Below are 5,756 nucleotides of genomic sequence, written 5' to 3'. Positions count from 1 at the left end.
CAATAAGGCAATGCTACTGAGAAATGTTCCATGCAATTTAAATTTAAAGTTTGTGCGGAAATGAAGAGATGGAGAGTCAGTTGCGTACATCCCAGGCCCAGTGCACCGTGCTTCAGACGCAGCTCAAGCAGGCATGGCGTAGATTTACTAGTCGGATGCTGTAAAACATGACCTCTATATCTCAACATTATTTAGTCTGTTATAATTGGTTTGTGGATACGCTTAAGCTTACTAAATTCACATGGCAATTCAGTGTGTATAAGAAATTGTTCAATTCAAATAACTTAGTGTATGAAAATTAATTTCCATACACAGTATTTGATATAGAGTGCATCTTTATAAATTACATGTTTTTTTGGCGGATGAGACAAGATACTTCATTATTTTAATTTATTTAACACAATGTTGAGACTGGTAAATGTTGATAGGGGTTTAAATGTTTTATAAGAGTGTATTGAATAACATCACTACAGATTCAATTGGTTGATCACGTGGTTGAACTATCGATCATGGTGTTTGTTTTGCACAATTGAATACATATTTTAAACGCGGAATGAATTCAGGAATCAAACATTTGCTCCAAAACAAACACGATTTTGTAACACTTTTTTGTCAGAAATTTCCTTATAAATTGCTGTATGCTAAATTAGCAGCCACCACAGTATTGTGTTATTAATAGCTGATAATATGTATACCATGACTGTGTCTTTTAACGTGTGCTGTGTATGAAGTTGCAGATCGAAAGCAGCACTGCTGAGAAAACTGTACAAGTCAATGAACCACAAACGCCCAGCATTAATGTTACAGAAGTCTATGCAGCGATTATAGTGTTGGCAGCCATTCATTTCTTTGATTTAGTATCCTATATATATGGATTGTGTTTCCTGAAATTGTCTTAATCAGAAAAATATTGAATTTTATTTATTGACGACTAGTGCTTTATTGTTTTCATTTCATGCTGTAATGATGTTAATCCACATACTTGAATATGTAAGTAATTTCATCAATTAAAAATAAAGTTAACATTCCGTATGCATTTTACAGGTTGAAAAGTGCTTCTTGCTTTGTGCAATATAAATATGCATCATCTAAGGTTGCTGTGCGTTAACACTCTCTTTAAGTAGCATTATGTTTTGAGCATGCATAAATTATACAAAAACATTTTAAAATCGAAATAATACCTCTGGTTATTCACTTTCATTTTATAATTGATTTTGCCCTTTTGTTTCATTTATTTTATTACTATCATGGTTTAGATCTGTTACTGCTTATTGTACGAATTTACGTTGATTATACTGGAATAATAATTGACTTTTTGACTGTGTGTCTGCCTTTTATATCTGTTAATATGTTCGTCCGTCGGTTAGTCTGTCCGTAGACATAGATTTGTTAGGAACATTTTCCGAACACTTTTTGAAGTACAAAATTCAGTCAATTACCATCATTGTGTAAAGCATATGACTAGCCAATAACACTACTATTGACTTAAATATATTAATATACTACAACATGCAAATCTTCGTCGATTAAATTTACTGAAAACTGAATATCTAACTGTGTTTGAGTACTGTTATCAAATACTAAACGTCTATTATTACAATATGCATCTCTTCGTCGGTTACATTTACCCAATAAATGTGTTTAAGTATTGCTATAAAAATACTGGTCCAGGACATCTTAGCGTGTGTGAGTACTGTTATTAAATACTAAACATATAAATGTGTTTAAGTACTGTTATTTCATACTGAACATCAAACTGTGTTTACGTACTGTTATTAAATACTGAACATCAAACTTTGTTTAAGTACTTTATGAAATACTCAACATCAAAATGCGTTAAAGTGCTGTTACTAAAATCTCAACATCTAAATGTGTTTGCGTACTGTTATTATATACTGTACATGTATAAATACAATTTGCAAATCTTTTTCTTTTACTCGATACATGTGTTTGCGTACTGTTATAAAATACGGAAAATAAAACTGTTTTGAGTACTGTTATGAAATAGTGAACATCAAACTGTGTTTAGTACTGTTATTAAATACTGTACATGTATTATTACAAAATGCACATTTCTTTTTCGGTTTCATTTACCCGATAAATGTGTTTTAGTAATGTTAAGAAGAACTGAACATCGAATAGTGTTTGAGTACTGTTATTAAATACTCAACATCTAACTGTGTTTGCGTACTGTTATTAAATACTGTACATATAAATGTGTTTAAGTACTGTAACTAAATACTGAACACCAAACTGCGTTTAAGTACGGTAATTAAAAGCTCAACTTGTAACTGTGTTTAAGTACTGTTATTTAATATTGAACATGTAAATGTGTTTAAGTTCTGTTATTAAATACTCAACATATACATTTGTTTAAGTACTGTTATTCAAAACTCAACATCTAACTGTGTTTAAAGGGACCTTTTCACGTTTTGGTAAATTGACAAAATTTAAAAAACGTTGGTTCAGATTCTTAAATTTTCGTTTTAGTTATGATATTTGTGAGGAAACAGTAATACTGAACATTTAACATGCTCTAAAAAATCCATTATATGCATCTTTTTACGATTTGAAAACCTGAAAAATATAAAGCGTTGCAACGCGAAACAATTGAATAATTTGGAAAGTTCTGTTTTTGTCGTTATATTTTGTGAAACTACGAGGATTGCTTATATAAAGTAAAAAATACATGTCCTCAAAGCTTGAGCACGGATGGCCGAGTGGTCAAAGCGGAAGACTTTTTCTCCAGGACTCCAGGGGTCAGTGGTTCGAGCCCAGTTGAGGGTTACTTTTTTATCTTTTTTTAATTGTATTCTTGTTTTGTTACTGGAGATTTTAAGTTCAATGTTTAAATGTATCAATATAAAGCCTTTAATGACAAACTTCAATACATGCCAAAATCTGTGAAAAGGCCCCTTTAAGTACTGTTACTTAATTCTGAACATATAAATGTTTTAGTACTGTTATCAAATACCCAACATCTAACTGTGTCCAAATACTGTTTTTAAATCATGAGCATGCATTATTACAATATGAGCATCATTTTCGGTTACATTAACCCGATAAATGTGTTTCATTACTGTTATTAAATACTGAACATCAAACTGTGTTTGCGTACTGTAATTGAATAATTTACATGTATTATTGCAATGTGCACATCTTCTTTGGTTACATGTACCGATAAATGTGTTTAAGTACTGTTATTAAATACTGAACATCTAAATGTGTTTTAGTATTGTGATTGAATATTTAACCCATTCATGCGTAGCGTCTAGAAGAAAGGCCTTGGCAAACAACGTAGACCCAGATGAGACGCCGCATGATGCGGCGTCTCATCAGGGTCTGCGCTGTTTGCTAAAAGGAATTTATGTAAGAAATATTCTAAATATAGAAATAAATATACTTGACATATCCCTAATTTTGTGAAATAAATTGAATTCCAATTTAGAAGGATGGGAGAGGTCCACTAGAGGCTATAAATGGGTTAATATTTGAAGGAGCTCGCGCGGGGGAGCCCCCCCCACAAAAACAAAAAAAACATAAAAAAAAAAAAAAAAAAAAAAAAAAAAAAGAGAGAGGAGAGAAGAGAGCAGATGGAGACGGAGGATAGAGGGCGAGCGAGCGAAGAGTAGAGAGAGCAGCAGCGATTCGAGCGCGCGAGAGAGAGCGGAGAGACAGGCGATAGTAGCGAGGAGAGAGCGAGGCATTGATCTAGACGATGAGGATCGAGATGCGGAGTATCTCAAGTACTCTATTGATAGCTATTCGTCTCAACCCTCTCTATATATCTCTATCTCTCTCTTCTCTCTCTCTCTCTCCTCTCTCTCTCTTCATCTCTCTCCTTTCTATCTCTACTCTCCTTCTCTGAGTCCTCTCTCTCTCCTATCGTCCTTCGCATGAAACATTTAACCGTAATGTATTGTACTAGGAGCTCCAAAACAGACACACAACGGGCACTCAAACATGTATAGTTCTTTTGTTCGAAATTGAGAAAACAAGTGTTCATGTTTCTGATATATTTGTAAATGTGTTTTACATTCTTTGTAAATAAATTATCTGATGATCAATATCTGCTTAAAGGCTCAATTTATTTTCAGTTGAAATGGTACATGATCCGGCCCTAGCTTTAACTAATGTAATATAAACTGCCCGAAATGAAGCATAAAACACTGGTTGATTTATTGACGTGATATCACGTTCAAAATACTAGTTTGGTGATTTTCAACAAATCGCCACATCAACTCGTTGACGGTAAACGATGAACATAGATTTTAAGTTAGATGTCAATATCGATGTAGTATTTTTTTCAATTGTTCAAAACGGTGAATTATTATTAATATGGTTGTGATATTTTATATATTTGAAATGTTTAGATTAATATGTCTTTTCATATATTTTACTGTGTCGTAAAACCGTTGACCTGGTAAAGCTTGCTCCAGCTTAATGTGTCATCGACATTTAATATATTTTACCAATGTATATATTTTTGGAATGGCACCTTAGTAGTGTATGTGCTTACAATTTGATTATTATGTGATCTTTATCTGAACGAATGATAAACGTTGATGAATTATCTTAACGAATTATAAACGTTGATAAATTATTGTTTACAGGATTATATTCGTATTTTCCCATATATCTATTTTAAAACAAAACGAAACACAAACGATATGTTTCTATTGGACTTAAGCCATAATGGAAAAGTCGTTTTAACTTTAACTTTTTCAACTTTAGTTGCATTTTTACATCGCACACTACATTATCTTTATGAGTTGTATTGCGTCACAAAATATTGCTTATAAGTCATCTAATATGGTCGGTGGGTAGCCATTTTAAATACTTAGGACGGACACTGGTATTAATTGAATTGTGTAACAAAGATGAAGTATTCAATTGCTCTTTTAACTTTTGAATCATCATTCAATAGAGAATAATCGAATTGGATTTTTGACTCCATGTACATCAGAAAATAAAAAAAGTGGAAACTAGGGGAATGTTGGGTTTGCTATTTCCTCCTTTTGATTTCTGATATTTTAAATATTAAGTGTAGTTGTAAATGGAATAATTCTACAAAATTTATCTTATGCTGATACGACAGGCATTCAAATGTTTCAAAACTTTACTCGGCTGTGTATACAAGGTACCATGCAAGAATTGTGAAACTGTGTACATAGGAGAAACAGGTCGAAATCTTGGTACTCGGATCAATGAGCACACAAAGACGCAAAGAACAGCCCACACGTTTTCACGTGGTCAGGAAGGAAAGAATCGGAAACAACAGAACACTCGAGTGCAGTTACGAACCATATAGCTAGGCACAACCATGTCATTGACTGGGAGTGAAATTGATAGATAGGCGAAACAATACCGCACTCAGAAAACGTAGGGAATCGGTTGCTATCGCTAAGGAGAGACGGGTGATGAACAGGGACGAGGAGGGGGGGGGCTACCAACTGAGCCCCATCTACAGGCCTTTACTGCTGGGAACCAGTCCGACAGTAAGCCCGCCCTGTGACGTTCATTTCCCACGAAGTCACATTCATTGATTATTCTTGTAACTTTGTAATTTAAATTACGTAATTACGTTATTTAAAATGTACGTAATGCTATGTTATTTGGCATTCCCTGTTAATGCATCTTGTTAAGTTGTACATGAAGAACAAAATTTAAAGTAGTCGATAGTTTTTTGTTCTGTGCCCTGGTTGCAAATAGCATATTAAATATTTGCAAATCAAATTTTAAAAATCGATACATAG

This window comes from Dreissena polymorpha, chromosome 8, assembly GCF_020536995.1.
Source record: "Dreissena polymorpha isolate Duluth1 chromosome 8, UMN_Dpol_1.0, whole genome shotgun sequence".
Classification (NCBI taxonomy): Eukaryota; Metazoa; Mollusca; class Bivalvia; order Myida; family Dreissenidae; genus Dreissena; species Dreissena polymorpha.
The sequence above is the reverse complement of the archived record's forward strand: the minus strand, read 5'-3'. Positions refer to the sequence as shown.